The 24,383-nt window shown below is 50.8% G+C and overlaps 1 pseudogene; it reads right to left on the reverse strand.

Annotated features, from left to right (window-relative positions):
* LOC121556882 overlaps nt 1–24,383 on the reverse strand; it is a 152,513-nt pseudogene that overhangs the window by 20,039 nt on the left and 108,091 nt on the right.

Here is a 24,383-nt window from a genome sequence, read left to right on the forward strand (position 1 = left end):
GAGACAGAGACAGAGACAGAGAGAGAAAGAGAGAGACAGAGACAGAGAGAGAGAGAGAGAGACAGAGACAGAGAGAGAGAGAGACAGAGAGAGGGAGAGACAGAGACAGACACGAGAGAGAGAGAGAGAGAGAGAGAGAGAGAGAGAGAGAGAGAGAGAGATCATCCTATAAGAACCATGGTATAGAGGAGACGGACCCACTGGTTGCCCTCTAGGTTACAGAGAGCTGGTAGTCCCATCCACCAAACTACCAGGTGTGAAACAGGGAAGAAGAGGCTCAGGGCTCATTTGGTATAGAGCAGACCTAACCCACTCTATTAAATAGGAACATTTTACATCTGGCTAGAAATTCAAAATGAAATTATCTTGCGTTTGATTGTGTCAAGAACTGCAACGCTGCTGGGTTTTTCACGCTCAACAGTTTCCCGTGTGTGTCAAGAATGGTCCACCACCCAAAGGACATCCAGCCAACTTGACACAACTGTGGAAAGCATTGGAGTCAACATGGGCCAGTATCCCTGTGGAACGCTTTCGACACCTTGTATAGACCATGCCCAAGTCGGTTAGGACATCTACTTTGTGCATGACACAAGTAATTTTTCCAACAATTGTTTACAGACAGATTATTTCACTTATAATTCACTGTATCACAATTCCAGTGGGTCAGAAGTTTACATACACTAAGTTGACTCTGCCTTTAAACAGCTTGGAAAATTCCAGAAAATGATGATGTCATGGCTTTAGAAGCTTCTGATAGGCTAATAGAAATCATTTGAGTCAATTGGAGGTGTACCTGTGGATGTATTTCAAGGCCTACCTTCAAACTCAGTGCCTCTTTGCTTGACATCATGGGAAAATCAAAATAAATCAGCCAAGACCTCAGAAAAAAAATTGTAGACCTCCACAAATCTGGTTCATCCTTGGGAGCAATTTCCAAACGCCTGAAGGTACCACGTTCATCTGTACAAACAATAGTACGCAAGTATAAACACCATGGGACCACGCAGCCGTCATACCGCTCAGGAAGGAGACGCGTTCTGTCTCCTAGAGATGAACGTACTTTGGTGCGAAAAGTGCAAATCAATCCCAGAACAACAGCAAATGACCTTATGAAGATGCTGGAGGAAACCGGTACAAAAGTATCTATATCCACAGTAAAACAAGTCCTATTTCGACATAACCTGAAAGGCCGCTCAGCAAGGACGAAGCCACTGCTCCAAAACTGCCATAAAAAAGCCAGACTACGGTTTGCAACTGCACATGGGGACAAAGAATGTACTTTTTGGAGAAATGTCCTCTGGTCTGATGAAACAAAAATAGAACTGTTTGGCCATAATGACCATCGTTATGTTTGGAAGAAAAAGGGGGCAGCTTGCAAGCCGAAGAACACCATCCCAACCTTGAAGCACGGGGTGGCAGCATCAAGCTGTGGGGGTGCTTTGCTGCAGGAGGGACTGGTGCACTTCACAAAATAGATGGCATCATGAGGAAGGAAAGTTATGTGGATATATTGAAGCAACATCTCAAGACATCAGTCAGGAAGTTAAAGCTTGGTCGCAAATGGGTCTTCCAAATGGACAATGACCCCAAGTATACTTCCAAAGTTGTGGCAAAACGGCTTAAGGACAACAAAGTCAAGGTATTGGAGTGGCCATCACAAAGCCCTGACCTCAGTCCTATAGAAAAGTTGTGGGCAGAACTGAAAAAGCGTGTGCGAGCAAGGAGGCCTGCAAACCTGACTCAGTTACACCAGCTCTGTCAGGAGGAATGGGCCAAAATTCACCCAACTTATTGTGGGAAGCTTGTGGAAGGCTACCCGAAACGTTTGACCCAAGTTAAGCAATTTAAAGGCAATGCTACCAAATACTAATTGAGTGGGGAAAAAAAGTATTTAGTCAGCCACCAATTGTGCAAGTTCTCCCACTTAAAAAGATGAGAGAGGCCTGTAATTTTCATCATAGGTACACGTCAACTATGACAGACAAAATGAGAAATAAAAATCCAGAAAATCACATTGTAGGATTTTTAATGAATTTATTTGCAAATTATGGTGGAAAATAAGTATTTGGTCAATAACAAAAGTTTCTCAATACTTTGTTATATACCCTTTGTTGGCAATGACACAGGTCAAACGTTTTCTGTAAGTCTTCACAAGGTTTTCACACACTGTTGCTGGTATTTTGGCCCATTCCTCCATGCAGATCTCCTCTAGAGCAGTGATGTTTTGGGGCTGTCGCTGGGCAACACGGACTTTCAACTCCCTCCAAAGATTTTCTATGGGGTTGAGATCTGGAGACTGGCTAGGCCACTCCAGGACCTTGAAATGCTTCTTACAAAGCCATTCCTTTGTTGCCCGGGCGGTGTGTTTGGGATCATTGTCATGCTGAAAGACCCAGCCACGTTTCATCTTCAATGCCCTTGCTGATGGAAGGTGGTTTTCACTCAAAATCTCATGATACATGGCCCCATTCATTCTTTCCTTTACACGGATCAGTCGTCCTGGTCCCTTTGCAGAAAACAGCCCCAAAGCATGATGTTTCCACCCCCATGCTTCACAGTAGGTATGGTGTTCTTTGGATGCAACTCAGCATTCTTTGTCCTCCAAACACGACGAGTTGAGTTTTTACCAAAAAGTTCTATTTTGGTTTCATCTGACCATATGACATTCTCCCAATCCTCTTCTGGATCATCCAAATGCACTCTAGCAAACTTCAGACGGGCCTGGACATGTACTGGCTTAAGCAGGGGGACACGTCTGGCACTGCAGGATTTGAGTCCCTGGCGGCGTAGTGTGTTACTGATGGTAGGCTTTGTTACTTTGGTCCCAGCTCTCTGCAGGTCATTCACTAGGTCCCCCCGTGTGGTTCTGGGATTTTTGCTCACCGTTCTTGTGATCATTTTGACCCCACAGGGTGAGATCTTGCGTGGAGCCCCAGATCGAGGGAGATTATCAGTGGTCTTGTATGTCTTCCATTTCCTAATAATTGCTCCCACAGTTGATTTCTTCAAACCAAGCTGCTTACCTATTGCAGATTCAGTCTTCCCAGCCTGGTGCAGGTCTACCATTTTGTTTCTGGTGTCCTTTGACAGCTCTTTGGTCTTGGCCATAGTGGAGTTTGGAGTGTGACTGTTTGAGGTTGTGGACAGGTGTCTTTTATACTGATAACAAGTTCAAACAGGTGCCATTAATACAGGTAACGAGTGGAGGACAGAGGAGCCTCTTAAAGAAGAAGTTACAGGTCTGTGAGAGCCAGAAATCTTGCTTGTTTGTAGGTGACCAAATACTTATTTTCCACCATAATTTGCAAATAAATTCATTAAAAATCCTACAAAAATCCTACAATGTGAATGTGGTCCTCTGTAGCTCAGCTGGTAGAGCATGGCGCTTGTAACACCAAGGTAGTGGGTTCAATCCCCGGGACCACCCATACACACAAAAAAAAAAAAAATGTATGCATGCATGACTGTAAGTCGCTTTGGATAAAAGCGTCTGCTAAATGGCATATTATTATTATTATTATTTAAAATTACAGGCCTCTCTCATCTTTTTAAGTGGGAGAACTTGCACAATTGGTGGCTGACTAAATACATTTTTCCCCCACTGTATGTACATCTTCTGACCCACTGAGAATGTGATGAAAGAAATAAAAGCTGAAATAAATCATTCTCTCTACTATTATTCTGACATTTCACATTCTTAAAATAAAGTGGTGATCCTAAGTGACCTAAGACAGGGAATATCTACTAGGATTAAATGTCAGGAATTGTGAAAAACTGAGTTTAAATGTATTTGGCTAAGGTGTATGTAAACTTCCGAATTCAACTGTACACAGACACACACAATATTCTGGTCAAATGAATGAATGTATTACAGCCCCCCCCCCTTAATGAAAAGCAGCAAACATAGTCTAAACAACATTGTTGCACATTCTATAATAACAGGCTCATTAGGTAGGTCGTATAGGTGTAGGTCAATAACAGGCTCATTAGGCTGTAGGTCAATAACAGACTCATTAGGCTGTAGGTCAATAACAGACTCATTAGGCTGTAGGTCAATAACAGACTCATTAGGCTGTAGGTCAATAACAGACTCATTAGGCTGTAGGTGTATGTAAACTTCCACTATAGACAGGTGTGTGCCTTTCCAAATCATGTCCAATCAACTGAATTTACCGCAGGTGGACTCCAATTTACACTTAAGTCATTTAGCAGACGCTCTTATCCAGAGGGAATCCTACTGATGATGTAAATACGGGGTTTCAGTTTTGCAACCATGTCTAAAAACCCGTTTTCACTTTGTCAGTATGGGATATTGTGTGTAGATTGATGAGGAAATGTTTGTATTTAATCCATTTTAGAATAAGGCTGTAATGTAACAACATGTGGAAAAAGGGAAGGGGTCTGAATACTTTCTGAAGGCACTGTACAATTGTAAAGTATTTAGTCTGTAATGTATTTTTCGTTATGTGTCAGACCCCAGAAAGACTAGCTGTCGTAATTGGCGTTTGCTAATAGGGATCCTAATAAAAGATGTACCCCCCCCACTCATTAACAAGTATTCAGACCCTTTGCTCTGACACTCCAAATTGAGCTCAGGTGCATCCAATTTCCTTTGATCATCTTTCAGATGTTTCTACAACTTGATTGGAGTCCACCTGTGGTAAATTCAATTGTTGGGACATGATTTATTAGGAAACACGCCTGTCTATATAAGGTCCAGTTGACAGAGCATGTCCCCTGTAGCTCAGCTGGTAGAGCACGGCGCTTGCAGCAGGTCAGAGCAGAAACTATACCAAGGAACTGTCCATAGATCTCAGAGATAGAATTGTGAAGAGGCATATATCTGGGGAAGGGTATAAAATAATTTCTAGAGTGTTGAAAATGTCCAAGAGCCCAGTGGCCTCCATCATTGGGAAATGGAAACAATATGGAACTACCCAGAGTCTGCCTAGAGGCTGGCTCTCCGACCAAACTGAGCAACTGGGCTAGAAGGACCTTGGTCAGGGAGGTGACCAAGAACCCAATGGCCACTCTGACAGAACTACAGAGTTCCTTGGCTGAGATGGGAGAACCTGCCAGAAGGACAACAGTCTCTACAGCACTTCCTTGGCTTTATGGGAGAGTGGCCAGACGGAAGCCACTCCTGAGAAAAAAGGCACATGACTGCACGCCTGGAGTTGGCAAAAAGACACGTGAAAGAGTCTGAGATCATAAGGCAAAAGATCCTGTGGTCTGATGAGACAAAAAAAATTACTCTTTGGCCTGAATGCAAAGAGCCTGTCTGAAGAAAACCAGGCTCAGCTCATCACCCTATCTAGCACCATCCCTACCGTGAAGCATAGTGGTGGCAGCATCATGCTATGGGATGCTTTTCAGCGGCAGGGACTGGGAGACTGGTAAGGATAGAGGGAACAATGAATGGAGCCAAAAACAGACAAATCCTTGATGAGAACCTGCTTCAGAGTGCAAACGGCCTTAGACTGGGGCGAAGATTTACGTTCCAACAAGACAATGACCCCAAGCAATACAGCCAAAGCAACGCTGGAATGGCTTCAGAACAAGAATGTGAAAGTCCTTGAGTGGCCCAGCAAAAGGCCAGACTTGAATCCCATTGATAATCTGTGGAAAGACTTGAAGATTGCTGTTCACCGCCGCTCCCCATCTAACTTAAGAGCTTGTGAAATTCTGCAAATCCAGATGTGCAAAGCTGATAGAGACATACCCAAGCTGATAGAGACATACCCAAGCTGATAGAGACATACCCAAGCTGATAGAGACATACCCAAGCTGATAGAGACATACCCAAGCTGATAGAGACATACCCAAGCTGATAGAGACATACCCAAGCTGATAGAGACATACCCAAGCTGATAGAGACATACCCAAGCTGACTCCCAGCTGATAGAGACATACCCAAGCTGATAGAGACATACCCAAGCTGACTCCCAGCTGATAGAGACATACCCAAGCTGATAGAGACATACCCAAGCTGACTCCCAGCTGATAGAGACATACCCAAGCTGATAGAGACATACCCAAGCTGATAGAGACATACCCAAGCTGACTCCCAGCTGATAGAGACATACCCAAGCTGATAGAGACATACCCAAGCTGATAGAGACATACCCAAGCTGACTCCCAGCTGATAGAGACATACCCAAGCTGATAGAGACATACCCAAGCTGATAGAGACATACCCAAGCTGATAGAGACATACCCAAGCTGATAGAGACATACCCAAGCTGACTACCAGCTGATAGAGACATACCCAAGCTGACTCCCAGCTGATAGAGACATACCCAAGCTGACTCCCAGCTGATAGAGACATACCCAAGCTGATAGAGACATACCCAAGCTGACTCCCAGCTGATAGAGACATACCCAAGCTGACTCCCAGCTGATAGAGACATACCCAAGCTGACTCCCAGCTGATAGAGACATACCCAAGCTGACTCCCAGCTGATAGAGACATACCCAAGCTGACTCCCAGCTGATAGAGACATACCCAAGCTGACTCCCAGCTGATAGAGACATACCCAAGCTGACTCCCAGCTGTAATCACCACCAAAAATGCTTTGACAAAGTATTGACTCAGGGGTGTGAATTCTTAAGTAAATTAGACATTTTAGTATTTTAATATGCATTAAATTTGCAAACATAAAAAAAAAAGTTTACACTTTGTCATTATGGAGTATTGTGTGTAGATGGGTGAGAAAATACATATTTAATTCATTTTGAATTCAGGCTGTAACAACAAAATGTGGAATAAGGGGTCTGAATCCTTTCTGAAGGCACTGTGGAATGTGGAATAAGGGGTCTGAATCCTTTCTGAAGGCACTGTGCACCCCCCCCAACACCCCAACACCCCTCCACCCCCAAACACCCCCCCCAAACAACCATACACCCCTCCACCCCCCCAAACACCCTCCACACGGTGGTGTCCCCTCACCTTAATCATCTGCTTGCAGACTCTCATGAGTTGGTAGTCCAGTTCTGGATCCATCATCTCTACCTCCTGTAGTTTAAACACCCTCTGGTGACACCGCTGAGACAACTGCTTCTTACTCTCCTTTAAACACTCTATCATCTGAGCGTTACCGAACGCCACGTTAGAGCAGAGCCTTCCAATGTCTGTCTTACACACGACGTACAACTCAGGTTCCAGACGAATGTCCTCCGACTGCAGAGAGAGAGAGGAGAGAGGAGCGGAGAGAGAAAGGAGGGGAGAGGAGAGAGAAAGGAGGGGAGAGGAGAGAGAAAGGAGGGGAGAGGAGAGTGAAAGGAGGGGAGAGGAGAGAGAAAGGAGGGGAGAGGAGAGAGAAAGGAGGGGAGAGGAGAGAGAAAGGAGGGGAGAGGAGAGATAAAGGAGGGGAGAGGAGAGAGAAAGGAGGGGAGAGGAGAGAGAAAGGAGAGGAGAGAGAAAGGAGGGGAGAGGAGAGGAGAGAGAAAGGAGGGGGAGAGGAGAGAGAAAGGAGGGGAGAGGAGAGAGAAAGGAGGGGAGAGGAGAGAGAAAGGAGAGGAGAGAGAAAGGAGGGGAGAGAGGAGAGAAAGGAGAGGAGAGTGAAAGGAGGGGAGAGGAGAGAGAAAGGAGGGGAGAGGAGAGAGAAAGGAGAGGGAGAGGAGAGAGGAGAGAGAAAGGAGGGGAGAGAGAAAGGAGGGAGAGGAGAGAGAAAGGAGGGGAGAGGAGAGAGAAAGGAGGGGAGAGGAGAGGAGAGGAGAGAGAAAGGAGAGGAGAGGAGAGGAGAGGAGAGAGAAAGGAGAGGAGAGGAGAGGAGAGGAGAGAGAGAAAGGAGAGGAGAGGAGAGGAGAGGAGAGGAGAGGAGGGGAGAGGAGAGAGAAAGGAGGGGAGAGGAGAGAGAAAGGAGGGGAGAGGAGAGGAGGGGAGAGGAGAGGAGAGAGAAAGGAGGGGAGAGGAGAGAGAAAGGAGGGGAGAGGAGAGTGAAAGGAGGGGAGAGAGAAAGGAGAGGAGAGAGAAAGGAGGGAAGAGAGAAAGGAGAGGAGGGGAGAGAGAAAGGAGAGGAGAGAGGAGGGGAGAGAGAAAGGAGAGGAGAGAGGAGGGGAGAGAGAAAGGAGGTGAGAGAGAAAGGAGGGGAGAGGAGAGAGAAAGGAGGGGAGAAGAGAGAGAAAGGAGGGGAGAGGAGAGAGAAAGGAGGGGAGAGGAGAGAGAAAGGAGAGGAGAGAGGAGAGAGAAAGGAGAGGAGAGAGGAGAGAGGAGGGGAGAGGAGAGAGAAAGGAGGGGAGAGAGAAAGGAGAGGAGAGAGAAAGGAGGGGAGAGAGAAAGGAGAGGTGAGAGGAGGGGAGAGAGAAAGGAGGGGAGAGAGAAAGGAGAGGAGAGAGGAGGGGAGAAAGGAGAGGAGAGAGGAGGGAGAGAGTAGGGGAGAGGAGAGAGAGAGTAGGGAGAGGAGAGAGGAGGGGAGAGAGGAGAGGAGAGAGGAGAAGGAGAGGAGAGAGGAGAGGAGAGGAGAGAGAAGGAGGGGAGAGGAGAGAGAAAGGAGGGGAGAGGAGAGAGAAAGGAGAGGAGAGGAGAGAGAAAGGAGGGGAGAGAGAAAGGAGGGGAGAGAGAAAGGAGAGGAGAGAGGAGGGGAGAGAGAAAGGAGAGGAGGGGAGAGAGAAAGGAGGGGAGAGGAGAGAGAAAGGAGGGGAGAGAGAAAGGAGAGGAGAGAGGAGGGGAGAAAGGAGAGGAGAGAGAAAGGAGGGGAGAGGAGAGAGAAAGGAGGGGAGAGGAGAGGAGAGGTAGAGGAGAGAGAAAGGAGGGGAGAGGAGAGAGAAAGGAGGGGAGAGAGAAAAGAGAGGAGAGAGAAAGGAGGGGAGAGAGAAAGGAGGGAGAGAGAAAGGGAGGGAGAGAGAAAGGAGGAGAGGAGAGGAGGGGAGAGGAGAGAGAAATGAGGGGAGAGAGAAAGGAGAGGAGAGAGGAGGGGAGAAAGGAGAGGAGAGAGAAAGGAGAGGAGAGAGAAAGGAGAGGAGAGAGAAAGGAGGGGAGAGAGAAAGGAGAGAGGAGAGAGGAGGGGAGAGAGAAAGGAGAGGAGAGAGGAGGGGAGAAAGCAGAGGAGAGAGAGGAGAGAGAAAGGAGGGGAGAGGAGAGAGAACGTAGATGAGAGGAGAGAGAAAGGAGGGGAGAGAGAAAGAAGAGGAGAGAGGAGGGGAGAGAGAAAGGAGAGGAGAGAGGAGGGGAGAGAGAAAGGCGAGGAGAGAGGAGGGGAGAGAGAAAGGAGAGGAGAGGGGAGAGAAAGGAGGGGAGAGGAGAGAGAAAGGAGGGGAGAGAGAAAGGAGAGGAGAGAGAAAGGAGAGGAGAGAGAAAGGAGGGGAGAGAGAAAGGAGGGGAGAGAGAAAGGAGGGGAGAGGAGAGTGAAAGGAGGGGAGAGGAGAGAGAAATGAGGGGAGAGAGAAAGGAGAGGAGAGAGGAGGGGAGAAAGGAGAGGAGAGAGAAAGGAGGGGAGAGGAGAAAGAAAGGAGAGGAGAGAGAAAGGAGGGGAGAGGAGAGAGAAAGGAGGGGAGAGAGAAAGGAGGGGAGAGGAGAGAGAAAGGAGGGGAGAGGAGAGAGAAAGGAGAGGAGAGGAGAGGAGAGGAGAGAGAAAGGAGAGGAGAGGAGAGGAGAGGAGAGGAGAGGAGAGAGAGAGGAGAGGAGAGGAGAGGAGAGGAGGGAGAGGAGAGAGAAAGGAGGGGAGAGGAGAGAGAAAGGAGGGGAGAGGAGAGAGAAAGGAGGGGAGAGGGAGAGAGAAAGGGGGGAGAGGAGAGAGAGAAAGGAGAGGAGAGGAGAGAGAAAGGGGGGAGAGGAGAGAGAAAGGAGGGAGAGGAGAGAGAAAGGAGGGGAGAGGAGAGAGAGAGAGAGAGGAGAGAGAGAAAGGAGAGGAGAGAGAAAGGAGGGGAGAGAGAGAGGAGAGGAGGGAGAGAGAAAGGAGAGGAGAGGAGAGAGAGGAGAGAGAAAGGAGAGGAGAGAGGAGAGAGAAAGGAGAGGAGAGAGGAGAGAGAGGAGAGGAGAGAGAAAGGAGAGGAGAGAGAAAGGAGAGGAGAGAGAAAGGAGGAGAGAGAAAGGAGAGGAGAGAGAAAGGAGAGGAGAGGAGAGAGAAAGGAGGGAGAGGAGAGAGAAAGGAGAGGAGAGAGGAGAGGAGAAAGGAGAGGAGAGAGAGAGAGAGGAGAGGAGAGGAGAGGAGAGGAGAGGAGAGGAGAGAGAAGGAGAGGAGAGGAGAAGGAGAGAGAAAGGAGAAGGAGAGGAGAGAGAAAGGAGGGGGGAGAGGAGAGAGAGAGAGAGGAGAGGAGAGGAGAGAGAAAAGGAGGGGAGAGAGAGAGGAGAGGAGAGAGGAGAGGAGAGAGAGAGGAGAGGAGAGGAGAGAGAAAGGAGGGAGAGGAGAGAGAAGAGGAGAGGGAGAGGAGAGAGAGAGAGAGAGGAGAGAGAAAGGAGAGGAGAGAGAAAGGAGAGGAGAGAGAGAGGAGAGGAGAGGAGAGAGAAAGGAGAGGAGAGAGAGAGGAGAGAGAAAGAGAGGGAGAGAGGAGAGGAGAGAGAGAGAGGAGAGGAGAGAGAAGAGAGGAGAGGAGAGGAGAGAGAAAGGAGAGAGGAGGGAGAGAGAAAGGAGAGGAGAGAGGAGGGGAGAGAGAAAGGAGAGGAGAGAGGAGGAGAGAGAAAGGAGAGGGAGAGGAGAGAGAAAGGAGAGGAGAGAGAAAGGAGGGAGAGAGAAAGGAGAGGAGAGAGAAAGGAGAGGAGAGAGAAAGGAGGGGAGAGAGAAAGGAGAGGAGAGAGAAAGGAGAGGAGAGGAGAGAGGAAAGGAGAGGAGAGGAGAGGAGAGGAGAGAGAAAGGAGGGGAGAGAGAAAGGAGAGGAGAGGGGAGAGAAAGGGGGGAGAGGAGAGAGAAAGGAGGGAGAGAGAAAGGAGAGGAGAGAGAAAAGGAGAGGGAGAGAGAAAGGAGAGGAGAGAGAAAGGAGAGGAGAGAGAAAGGAGAGGAGAGAGAAAGGAGGGAGAGAGAAAGGAGAGGAGAGAGGAGGAGAGAGAGAGAGGAGAGGAGAGGAGAGAGAAAGGAGAGGAGAGGAGAGAGAAGAAAGGAGAGGAGAGAGAAAGGAGGGGAGAGAGAAAGGAGAGAGAGAGAGGAGAGGGAGAGAGAAAGGAGAGGAGAGAGGAGGGGAGAGAGAAAGGAGAGGAGAGAGGAGGGGAGAGAGAAAGGAGGGGAGAGGAGAGAGAAAGGAGGGGAGAGGAGAGAGAGAGGAGAGGAGAGAGAAAGGAGGGGAGAGGAGAGAGAAAGGAGGGGAGAGAGAAAGGAGAGGAGAGGAGAAAGAAAGGAGGGGAGAGAGAAAGGAGGGGAGAGAGAAAGGAGAGGAGAGAGGAGGGGAGAGAGAAAGGAGAGGAGAGAGGAGGGGAGAGAGAAAGGAGAGGAGAGGGGAAGGGAGAAAGGAGAGGAGAGAAGAGGGGAGAGAGAAAGGAGGGGAGAGGAGAGAGAAAGGAGGGGGAGAGGAGAGAGAAAGAGGGGAGAGGAGAGAGAAAGGAGGGGAGAGAGAAAGGAGGGGAGAGAGAAAGGAGAGGAGAGAGGAGGGGAGAGAGAAAGGAGAGGAGAGAGGAGGGGAGAGAGAAAGGAGAGGAGAGGGAGAGGGAGAGAAAGGAGAGGAGAGAGGAGGGGAGAGAGAGAGGAGGGGAGAGAGAAAGGAGGGGAGAGGAGAGAGAAAGGAGGGGAGAGGAGAGAGAAAGGAGAGGGAGAGGGAAAGGAGGGGAGAGGAGAGAGAAAGGAGAGGAGGGAGGGAGAGAGAAAGGGGGGAGAGAGAAAGGAGGGGAGAGAGAAAGGAGAGGAGAGGAGAGAGAAAGGAGGGGGAGAGGGAAAGGAGGGAGAGGAGAGAGAAAGGAGGAAGGGGGGAGAGGAGAGAGAAAGGAGGGGAGAGGAGAGAGAAAGGAGAGGAGAGAGAAAGGAGAGGAGAGAGAAAGGAGGGGAGAGAGAAAGGAGAGGAGAGAGAAAGGAGAGGAGAGAGAAAGGAGAGGAGAGAGAAAGGAGAGGAGAGAGAAAGGAGAGGAGAGAGAAAGGAGGGGAGAGAGAAAGGAGAGGAGAGAGGAGGGGAGAAAGCAGAGGAGAGAGAAAGGAGAGGAGAGAGGAGGGGAGAAAGGAGAGGAGAGGAGAAAGGAGAGGAGAGAGAGGAGAGAGAGAAAGGAGGGAGAGGAGAGAGAACGAGATGAGAGGAGAGAGAAAGGAGAGGGAGAGAGAAAGAAGAGGAGAGAGGGGAGAGAGAAAGGATAGGAGAGAGGAGGGAGAGAGAGAAAGGAGAGGAGAGAGGGAGGGAGAGAGAAAGGAGAGGAGAGGGGGAGAAAGGAGAGGAGAGGGAAGGGGAGAAAGGAGAGGAGAGAGGAGGGAGAGAGAAAGGAGGGGAGAGGAGAGAGAAAGGGGGAGAGGAGAGGAGAGAGAAAGGGGGGAGAGGAGAGAGAAAGAGGAGAGGAGAGAGGAGAGGAGAAAGGAGAGGAGAGGAGAGAGAAAGGAGAGGAGAGGAGAGAGAAAGGAGGGGAGAGAGAAAGGAGGGGAGAGAGAAAGGAGAGGAGAGAGGAGGGGAGAGAGAAAGGAGAGGAGAGAGGAGGGGAGAGAGAAAGGAGAGGAGAGGGGAGGGGGAGAAAGGAGAGGAGAGAGGAGGGGAGAGAGAAAGGAGGGGAGAGGAGAGAGAAAGGAGGGGAGAGGATAGAGAAAGGAGGGGAGAGAGAAAGTAGATGAGAGGAGAAGAAAGGAGAGGAGGGGGGGAGAGAAGGAGAGAGAAAGGAGGGAGAGAGAGAGGAGGGGAGAGAAGAGGAGAGAGAAAGGAGAGGGAGGGGAAGGGGGAGAAAGGAGAGGGGGGGAGAAAGGAGAGGAGAGAGGAGAGAGAAAGGGAGGGAGAGGAGAGAGAAAGGAGAGGGAGAGAGAAAGGAGGGAGAGAGAGAAAGGAGGGGAGAGGAGAGAGAAAGAGGAGGGAGAGAGAAAGGAGGGGAGAGGAGAGAGAAAGGGGGAGACAGGAGAGAGAAAGGAGGGAGAGGAGAGAGAAAGGAGGGAGAGGAGAGAGAAAGGAGGGGAGAGAGAAAGGGGGGAGAGAGAAAGTAGATGAGAGGAAAGAGAAAGGAGGGGAGAGAGAAAGGAGAGGAGAGAGGAGGGGAGAGAGAAATGAGAGGAGAGAGGGAGGGAGAGAGAAAGGAGAGGATAGGAGAGAGGAGGGGAGAGAGAAAGGAGAGGAGAGAGGAGGGGAGAGAGAAAGGAGGGAGAGGAGAGAGAAAGGAGGGGAGAGGAGAGAGAAAGGAGAGGGAGAGGAGAGAGAAAGGAGAGGAGAGGAGAGGAAAGGAGGGGAGAGAGAGAAAGGAGAGGAGAGAGAAAGGAGAGGGAGAGAGAAAGGAGAGGAGATGAGAGAGAAAGGAGGGGAGAGAGAAAGGAGAGGAGAGGAGAAGGGGAGAGAGAAAGGAGAGGAGAGAGGAGGGGAGAGAGAAAGGAGAGGAGAGAGGAGGGGAGAGAGAAAGGAGAGGAGAGGGGAGGGGAGAAAGGAGAGGAGAGAGGAGGGGAGAGAGAAAGGAGGGGGAGAGGAGAGAGAAAGGAGGGGAGAGGAGAGAGAAAGGAGGGGAGAGGAGAGAGAAAGGAGGGGAGAGGAGAGAGAAAGGAGGGGAGAGAGAAAGGAGGGGAGAGAGAAAGGAGAGGAGAGAGGAGGGGAGAGAGAAAGGAGAGGAGAGAGGAGGGAGAGAGAAAGGAGAGGAGAGAGGGGAGAAAGGAGAGGAGAGAGGGGGGAGAGAGAAAGGAGGGGAGAGGAGAGAGAAAGGAGGGGAGAGGAGAGAGAAAGGAGGGGAGAGGGAAAGGAGGGGAGAGGAGAGAGAAAGGAGAGGAGAGGAGAGGAAAGGAGGGGAGAGAGAAAGGAGGGGAGAGAGAAAGGAGGGGAGAGGAGAGAGAAAGGAGGGGAGAGGGAAAGGAGGGGAGAGGAGAGAGAAAGGAGGGGAGAGGGGAGAGGAGAGAGAAAGGAGGGGAGAGAGAAAGGAGAGGAGAGAGAAAGGAGGGGAGAGAGAAAGGAGGGGAGAGAGAAAGGAGGGGAGAGAGAAAGGAGAGGAGAGAGATAGGAAGGGAGAGAGAAAGGAGAGGAGAGAGAAAGGAGGGGAGAGAGAAAGGAGAGAGGAGAGAGGAGGGGAGAGAGAAAGGAGAGGAGAGAGGAGGGGAGAAAGCAGAGGAGAGAGAAAGGAGAGGAGAGAGGAGGGGAGAAAGGAGAGGAGGGGAGAAAGGAGAGGAGAGAGAGGAGAGAGAAAGGAGGGGAGAGGAGAGAGAACGTAGATGAGAGGAGAGAGAAAGGAGGGGAGAGAGAAAGAAGAGGAGAGAGGGGGAGAGAGAAAGGATAGGAGAGAGGAGGGGAGAGAGAAAGGAGAGGAGAGAGGAGGGGAGAGAGAAAGGAGAGGAGAGGGGAGAAAGGAGAGGAGAGGGAAGGGGAGAAAGGAGAGGAGAGAGGAGGGGAGAGAGAAAGGAGGGGAGAGGAGAGAGAAAGGAGGGGAGAGGAGAGGAGAGAGAAAGGAGGGGAGAGGAGAGAGAAAGGAGGGGAGAGAGGAGGGGAGAAAGGAGAGGAGAGGAGAGAGAAAGGAGAGGAGAGGAGAGAGAAAGGAGGGGAGAGAGAAAGGAGGGGAGAGAGAAGGGAGAGAGAGAGGAGAGGAGAGGAGAGGAGAGAGGGGGAGAGAGAAAGGAGAGGAGAGGGGAGGGGAGAAAGGAGAGGAGAGAGGAGGGGAGAGAGAAAGGAGGGGAGAGGAGAGAGAAAGGAGGGGAGAGGAGAGAGAAAGGAGGGGAGAGGAGAGAGAAGGAGAGGAGAGAGGAGGGGAGAGAGAAAGGAGAGGAGAGAGGAGGGGAGAGAGAAAGGAGGGGAGAGGAGAGAGAAAGGAGGGGAGAGGATAGAGAAAGGAGGGGAGAGAGAAAGTAGATGAGAGGAGAGAGAAAGGAGAGGAGAGAGGAGGGGAGAGAGAAAGGAGAGGAGAGAGGAGGGGAGAGAGAAAGGAGAGGGGAGGGGAGAAAGGAGAGGAGAGAGGAGAGAGAAAGGAGGGGAGAGGAGAGAGAAAGGAGGGGAGAGAGAAAGGAGGGGAGGGAGAGAGAAAGGAGGGGAGAGGAGAGAGAAAGGAGGGGAGAGGAGAGAGAAAGGAGGGGAGAGGAGAGAGAAAGGAGGGGAGAGGAGAGAGAAAGGAGGGGAGAGAGAAAGGAGGGGAGAGAGAAAGTAGATGAGAGGAAAGAGAAAGGAGGGGAGAGAGAAAGGAGAGGAGAGAGGAGGGGAGAGAGAAATGAGAGGAGAGAGGAGGGGAGAGAGAAAGGAGAGGATAGGAGAGAGGAGGGGAGAGAGAAAGGAGAGGAGAGAGGAGGGGAGAGAGAAAGGAGGGGAGAGGAGAGAGAAAGGAGGGGAGAGGAGAGAGAAAGGAGGGGAGAGGAGAGAGAAAGGAGAGGAGAGGAGAGTGAAAGGAGGGGAGAGAGAAAGGAGAGGAGAGAGAAAGGAGGGGAGAGAGAAAGGAGAGGAGATGAGAGAGAAAGGAGGGGAGAGAGAAAGGAGAGGAGAGGAGAGGAGGGGAGAGAGAAAGGAGAGGAGAGAGGAGGGGAGAGAGAAAGGAGAGGAGAGAGGAGGAGAGAGAGAAAGGAGGGGAGAGAGGAGGAGAGAAAGGAGGGGAGAGAGAAAGGAGAGGAGAGAGGAGGGGAGAAAGAAGAGGAGAGAGAGGAGAGAGAAAGGAGGGGAGAGGAGAGAGAAAGGAGGGGAGAGGAGAGAGAAAGGAGGGGAGAGGAGAGAGAAAGGAGGGGAGAGAGAAAGGAGGGGAGAGGAGAGAGAAAGGAGGGGAGAGGAGAGAGAAAGGAGGGGAGAGAGAAAGGAGAGGAGAGAGAAAGGAGGGGAGAGGAGAGAGAAAGGAGGGGAGAGGAGAGAGAAAGGAGGGGAGAGAGAAAGGAGAGGAGAGAGAAAGGAGAGGAGAGAGGAGGGGAGAGAGAAAGGAGAGGAGAGAGGAGGGGAGAGAGAAAGGAGAGGAGAGAGGGGAGAAAGGAGAGGAGAGAGAGGAGAGAGAAAGGAGAGGAGAGAGAAAGGAGGGGAGAGAGAAAGGAGGGGATAGGAGAGAGAAAGGAGAGGAGAGGAGAAAGAAAGGAGAGGAGAGAGAAAGGAGGGGAGAGAGAAAGGAGAGGAGAGGAGAGAGAAAGGAGAGGAGAGGAGAAAGAAAGGAGAGGAGAGAGAAAGGAGGGGAGAGGAGAGAGAAAGGAGGGGAGAGAGAAAGGAGGGGAGAGGAGAGAGAAAGGAGGGGAGAGGAGAGAGAAAGGAGAGGAGAGGAGAGAGAAAGGAGGGGAGAAAGGATAGGAGAGGAGAGAGGAGGGGAGAAAGGAGGGGAGAGGAGAGAGGAGGGGAGAGGGGAGGGGAGAGGAGAGAGGAGGGGAGAGGAGATGAGAGAGAAGGGATACTAGTGGTTAGGAGGATCTTTACAGGTGAGGTGGATCACAGGGAAGACAGGAGTGGTTTATGTCCTCCGGCTTGGTCAGGCCTAGTAAGGATTCCACAGGTCTCAGTGTAGGTGAACCGGGGTGTACTGCTCCACCAGAAGCAGGTAAACAACTAACAGAAAGGAGTGGGTCTAAGAGTTGTAACAGAAGAGTAACTCACCATCTCCAGGTCCTCTACTCTGAGTTGTAACTCACCATCTCCAGTTCCTCTACTCTGAGTTGTAACTCACCATCTCCAGGTCCTCTACTCTGAGTTGTAACTCACCATCTCCAGGTCCTCTACTCTGAGTTGTAACTCACCATCTCCAGGTCCTCTACTCTGAGTTGTAACTCACCATCTCCAGGTCCTCTACTCTGTGTTGTAACTCACCATCTCCAGGTCCTCTACTCTGTGTTGTAACTCACCATCTCCAGGTCCTCTACTCTGAGTTGTAACTCACCATCTCCAGGTCCTCTACTCTGAGTTGTAACTCACCATCTCCAGGTCCTCTACTCTGAGTTGTAACTCACCATCTCCAGTTCCTCTACTCTGAGTTGTAACTCACCATCTCCAGGTCCTCTACTCTGAGTTGTAACTCACCATCTCCAGTTCCTCTACTCTGAGCTGTAACTCACCATCTCCAGTTCCTCTACTCTGAGCTGTTTCCGACACTTGAGAGAGACGCGCTGCTCCTTGACGTCCTGCAGAGTGTCATTCCTCACTGTGGTACTGAGACAGATCACTACATCCACCCTGGGAGAGGGAGGAGAGACAGAGACAGAGACAGAGACAGAGACAGAGACAGAGACAGAGACAGAGAGACAGACACAGAGAGGGAGAGAGAGAGAGACAGACACAGAGAGAGAGACAGAGAGAGAGACAGAGAGAGGGAGAGAGAGAGAGACAGACACAGAGAGAGAGACAGAGAGAGACAGAGACAGAGACAGAGGCAGAGACAGAGGCAGAGACAGAGACAGACAGACAGAGAGAGAGACAGAGAGAGAGAGAGAGAGAGAGAGAGACAGAGAGAGAGACAGAGACAGAGACAGAGACAGAGACAGAGGCAGAGAGACAGAGAGAGACAGAGAGACAGAGAGACAGAGAGACAGCAGAGAGACAGAGACAGAGACAGAGACAGAGACAGAGACAGAGACAGAGACAGACGGTGAATTAGTAAGTTGAAGATCCAAACAATATAAAGTAATATGGCTGATGGACTCTGTAGCTGTCTGTCACACTGTACACACACACCTTACCAACACACACACACACCTTACCAACACACACACACACCTTACCAACACACACACACACCTTACCAACACACACACACCTTACCAACACACACATACCCACACACACCTTACCAACACACACACACCTTACCAACACACACACACCTTACCAACACACACACACACCTTACCAACACACACACACACCTTACCAACACACACACACACCTTACCAAACACACACACACACACACACACACACGCCATACCAACACATACACAAGACTAATGATGACACAGGGAGGGCAGGCAGAGACCAGTTCCAACCAGCTCAGGGGAAATCAGGCCTGATAATCAGACAGAGCCTATAGGCCCTGGGCATTAGTAGTGTCCTCTATAGGCCTGATAATCAGACAGAGCCTATAGGCCCTGGGCATTAGTAGTGTCCTCTATAGGCCTGATAATCAGACAGAGCCTATAGGCCCTGGGCATTAGTAGTGTCCTCTATAGGCCTGATAATCAGACAGAGCCTATAGGCCCTGGGCATTAGTAGTGTCCTCTATAGGGTTGATAATCAGACAGAGCCTATAGGCCCTGGGCATTAGTAGTGTCCTCTATAGGGTTGATAATCAGACAGAGCCTATAGGCCCTGGGCATTAGTAGTGTCCTCTATAGGGTTGATAATCAGACAGAGCCTATAGGCCCTGGGCATTAGTAGTGTCCTCTATAGGCCTGATAATCAGACAGAGCCTATAGGCCCTGGGCATTAGTAGTGTCCTCTATAGGGCCTGATAATCAGACAGAGCCTATAGGCCCTGGGCATTAGTAGTGTCCTCTATAGGGTTGATAATCAGACAGAGCCTATAGGCCCTGGGCATTAGTAGTGTCCTCTATAGGGTTGATAATCAGACAGAGCCTATAGGCCCTGGGCATTAGTAGTGTCCTCTATAGGCCTGATAATCAGACAGAGCCTATAGGCCCTGGGCATTAGTAGTGTCCTCTATAGGCCTGATAATCAGACAGAGCCTATAGGCCCTGGGCATTAGTAGTGTCCTCTATAGGCCTGATAATCAGACAGAGCCTATAGGCCCTGGGCATTAGTAGTGTCCTCTATAGGGTTGATAATCAGACAGAGCCTATAGGCCCTGGGCATTAGTAGTGTCCTCTATAGGGCTGATAATCAGACAGAGCCTATAGGCCCTGGGCATTAGTAGTGTCCTCTATAGGCCTGATAATCAGACAGAGCCTATAGGCCCTGGGCATTAGTAGTGTCCTCTATAGGCTTGATAATCAGACAGAGCCTATAGGCCCTGGGCATTAGTAGTGTCCTCTATAGGGCTGATAATCAGACAGAGCCTATAGGCCCTGGGCATTAGTAGTGTCCTCTATAGGCCTGATAATCAGACAGAGCCTATAGGCCCTGGGCATTAGTAGTGTCCTCTATAGGGCTGATAATCAGACAGAGCCTATAGGCCCTGGGCATTAGTAGTGTCCTCTATAGGCCTGATAATCAGACAGAGCCTATAGGCCCTGGGCATTAGTAGTGTCCTCTATAGGGTTGATAATCAGACAGAGCCTATAGGCCCTGGGCATTAGTAGTGTCCTCTATAGGGTTGATAATCAGACAGAGCCTATCGGCCCTGGGCATTAGTAGTGTCCTCTATAGGCCTGATAATCAGACAGAGCCTATAGGCCCTGGGCATTAGTAGTGTCCTCTATAGGCCTGATAATCAGACAGAGCCTATAGGCCCTGGGCATTAGTAGTGTCCTCTATAGGGTTGATAATCAGACAGAGCCTATAGGCCCTGGGCATTAGTAGTGTCCTCTATAGGGTTGATAATCAGACAGAGCCTATAGGCCCTGGGCATTAGTAGTGTCCTCTATAGGCCTGATAATCAGACAGAGCCTATAGGCCCTGGGCATTAGTAGTGTCCTCTATAGGCCTGATAATCAGACAGAGCCTATAGGCCCTGGGCATTAGTAGTGTCCTCTATAGGGTTGATAATCAGACAGAGCCTATCGGCCCTGGGCATTAGTAGTGTCCTCTATAGGGTTGATAATCAGACAGAGCCTATAGGCCCTGGGCATTAGTAGTGTCCTCTATAGGCCTGATAATCAGACAGAGCCTATAGGCCCTGGGCATTAGTAGTGTCCTCTATAGGGTTGATAATCAGACAGAGCCTATAGGCCCTGGGCATTAGTAGTGTCCTCTATAGGGTTGATAATCAGACAGAGCCTATAGGCCCTGGGCATTAGTAGTGTCCTCTATAGGGTTGATAATCAGACAGAGCCTATAGGCCCTGGGCATTAGTAGTGTCCTCTATAGGGTTGATAATCAGACAGAGCCTATAGGCCCTGGGCATTAGTAGTGTCCTCTATAGGCCTGATAATCAGACAGAGCCTATAGGCCCTGGGCATTAGTAGTGTCCTCTATAGGGTTGATAATCAGACAGAGCCTATAGGCCCTGGGCATTAGTAGTGTCCTCTATAGGCCTGATAATCAGACAGAGCCTATAGGCCCTGGGCATTAGTAGTGTCCTCTATAGGGTTGATAATCAGACAGAGCCTATAGGCCCTGGGCATTAGTAGTGTCCTCTATAGGGAACAGGGAGCTGTTTGGGACTGGGCCACTGACTCTCTATAGAGAACAGGGAGCTGTTTGGGACTGGGCCACTGACTCTCTATAGAGAACAGGGAGCTGTTTGGGACTGGGCCACTGACTCTCTATAGAGAACAGGGAGCCGTTTGGGACTGGGCCACTGACTCACTTCTTCTTGATGTTGGGGCAGAGCTTCAGCACGTCCTCTTTACACGCCATCTTGAACTTGTAGGAGAAACGAAAGTCCTTCATCTGGATCTGGGGGGGAGAGGAAGAGAGGGAGAGGAGGAGGAGGAAGAGAGGGAGAAGAGAGGAGGAGGAAGAGAGGAGGAGGAAGAGGAAGAGGAGGAAGAGAGGGAGAAGAGAGGAAGAGGAAGAGAGGAGGAAGAAGAGAGGAGAAGGAGGAGAGGAGGAAGAAGAGAGGAGAAGGAGGAGAGGGGGAAGAGAGGAGGAAGAAGAGGAGGAGGAGATGAGGAAGAGGAGGAGGAAGAGGAGGAGAAGAGTAGGAGGAGGCGGAAGAGAGGAGGTGGAAGAGAGGAGGCGGAAGAGAGGAGGCGGAAGAGAGGAGGCGGAAGAGAGGAGGCGGAAGAGAGGAGGAAGAAGAGGAGGAGAAAGAGAGGAGGAGGAGGAGGAAGAGAGGAAGAGGAAGAGAGGAGGAGGAAGAGGAGATGGAGTCAGTCTGGGTTGATTATATACAATGGCCGGTTGTCAAACACAGCTACACATACACACATCATCACATCCCACCAAATCACATCACCTCAGGTCAGACAGCTATGGGAGGTGCCCTTACTCTGGGCTAAGGGGGAGTGTGTGGTGTGTGAGATTGTACGCGTGAGTGTGCGAGTCAGTATGTTCAGTTCAGTCGGGGGTCATAGTGGGGTCAACAGCTCCTTGGTCTGTGTCATCATAGCGACTGCGACCCACCAGCTGTGTATCCATGAGTCAGCGTCCGTGTGTGAGTCAGCGTCCGTGTGTGAGTCTGCGTCCGTGTGTGTGTCAGCGTCCGTGTGTGAGTCAGCGTCCGTGTGTGAGTCTGCGTCCGTGTGTGAGTCAGCGTCCGTGTGTGAGTCAGCGTCCGTGTGTGAGTCAGCGTCCGTGTGTGAGTCAGCGTCCGTGTGTGAGTCAGCGTCCGTGTGTGAGTCAGCGTCCGTGTGTGAGTCAGCGTCCGTGTGTGAGTCAGCGTCCGTGTGTGAGTTAGCGTCCGTGTGTGTGTCTGCGTGACCCACCAGCTGGAAGTGCGTAACTCCCACGGTACACTTGTTGTTCATCTCCTTCTGGTGTTTGTTCTGGACCAGACACTCCATCAGATCCCCCGTGTCCACCTGGTTATCAGCTACATCCTGGAGGGAGGGGGGAGAGGAGGAGAGATGAGTTTCCTGGAATGCCACAAAACCAATTTCCCATAGCGGATAAGCTGTTGTTCTGAGGCAAGCAGAGTGAGAGAGCTGAGTTACGGAGCTGTGTTCTGGAACTTACATGGCAGTGAGACTGGATGACAGGCTGACAGGCCCGGATTAGCAGGGCCTCAATATGAATGTCCTGTCACAGCAGAGAGAGAACGTCAGCCAGAGCCGTTAACAGACAGAGATACAGACACATCCCACATACAGTCAGGTCCATAATGATTGGTATAACCCTATACATCCAGTCAGGTCCATAATGATTGGTATAGTCCTATACATCCAGTCAGGTCCATAATGATTGGTATAACCCAATAGTGATAATATACCTCAGACTGCAGTTCCGTCAGGTTCCCCACCACTTCTCCACACTCTGACAGCAGATCTTCCAGATGGTCCTGCAGACACTCCAACTCCTACAACACACCATCACACCATCACACCATCACACCATCACAACACACCATCACACCATCACAACACACACACCATCACACCATCACAACACACACACCATCACAACACACACACACACACACCATCACAACACACACACCATCACACCATCACAACACACACACCATCACAACACACACAAACACACACCATCACAACACACACACACCATCACACCATCACAACACACACACCATCACAACACACACACACCATCACACCATCACAACACACACACACCATCACAACACACACACCATCACAACACACACACCCACCATCACAACACACACACACACACCATCACAACACACACACACACACCATCACAACACACACACACACCATCGCAACACACACACACACACACCATCGCAACACACACACACCATCACACACACACACACACACACACACCATCACAACACACACACACCCCATCGCAACACACACACCATCACAACACACCATCACAACACACACACACACCATCACAACACACACACCCACCATCACAACATCACAACACACACACCATCGCAACACACACACACACACACCATCGCAACACACACACACCATCACAACACACACACACACACCATCGCAACACACACACACACACACCATCGCAACACACACACACCATCGCAACACACACACACACACACCATCGCAACACACACACACCATCGCAACACACACACACCATCACAACACACACACACACACCATCACAACACACACACACACACCATCACAACACACACACACCCCATCGCAACACACACACCATCACAACACACCATCACAACACACACACACACACCATCACAACATCACAACACACACACACACACACACATCACAATCACAACACACACACACACCATGATGAAGTTACACTTGTATGCAATTTACTACTAAATGTTTGTCATCAGATATCTTAGAACGTCTTTCTGCCAGAAGTCAAAGAGCTCTGGATGAGTTCTGTCCAGCTGCCATTCTGTCCCTGTGCTTCCTACTAGCGTTGTTTTCCTCCTCTGTTCTCCTCCCCTCTGCTCTTCCCCCTCTGTTCTCCTCCCCTCTGCTCTGTTAACACATGCTGCTCTTCCCCCTCTGTTCTCCCCCCCTCTGCTCTGTGTACACATGCTGCTCTTCCCCCTCTGTTCTCCCCCCCTCTGCTCTTCCTCCTCTGTTCTCCTCCCCTCTGCTCTGTGATCACATGCTGCTCTTCCCCCTCTGTTCTCCCCCCCTCTGCTCTTCCTCCTCTGTTCTCCTCCCCTCTGCTCTGTGATCACATGCTGCTCTTCCTCCTCTGTTCTCCTCCCCTCTGCTCTGTGATCACATGCTGCTCTTCCCCCTCTGTTCTCCTCCCCTCTGCTCCGTTTAAACATGCTGCTCTTCCTCCTCTGTTCTCCTCCCCTCTGCTCCGTTTACACATGCTGCTCTTCCCCCTCTGTTCTCCTCCCCTCTGCTCTGTGATCACATGCTGCTCTTCCTCCTCTGTTCTCCTCCCCTCTGCTCTGTGATCACATGCTGCTCTTCCCCCTCTGTTCTCCTCCCCTCTGCTCCGTTTAAACATGCTGCTCTTCCCCCTCTGTTCTCCTCCCCTCTGCTCCGTTTAAACATGCTGCTCTTCCTCCTCTGTTCTCCTCCCCTCTGCTCCGTTTACACATGTTGCTCTTCCCCCTCTGTTCTCCCCCCCTCTGCTCTGTGATCACATGCTGCTCTTCCCCCTCTGTTCTCCTCCCCTCTGCTCTGTGATCACATGCTGCTCTTCCCCCTCTGTTCTCCTCCCCTCTGCTCTGTGATCACATGCTGCTCTTCCCCCTCTGTTCTCCTCCCCTCTGCTCTGTTAACACATGCTGCTCTTCCCCCTCTGTTCTCCCCCCCTCTGCTCTGTTATCACATGCTGCTCTTCCCCCTCTGTTCTCCTCCCCTCTGTGATCACATGCTGCTCTTCCCCCTCTGTTCTCCTCCCCTCTGCTCTGTGATCACATGCTGCTCTTCCCCCTCTGTTCTCCTCCCCTCTGCTCTGTGATCACATGCTGCTCTTCCCCCTCTGTTCTCCCCCCCTCTGCTCTGTGATCACATGCTGCTCTTCCCCCTCTGTTCTCCTCCCCTCTGCTCTGTGATCACATGCTGCTCTTCCCCCTCTGTTCTCCTCCCCTCTGCTCTTCCCCCTCTGTTCTCCTCCCCTCTGCTCTGTGATCACATGCTGCTCTTCCTCCTCTGTTCTCCTCCCCTCTGCTCTTCCCCCTCTGTTCTCCTCCCCTCTGCTCTGTTTACACATGCTGCTCTTCCTCC

Source organism: Coregonus clupeaformis, unplaced genomic scaffold (genome assembly GCF_020615455.1).
Source record: "Coregonus clupeaformis isolate EN_2021a unplaced genomic scaffold, ASM2061545v1 scaf0181, whole genome shotgun sequence".
In the NCBI taxonomy this organism is placed as follows: Eukaryota; Metazoa; Chordata; class Actinopteri; order Salmoniformes; family Salmonidae; genus Coregonus; species Coregonus clupeaformis.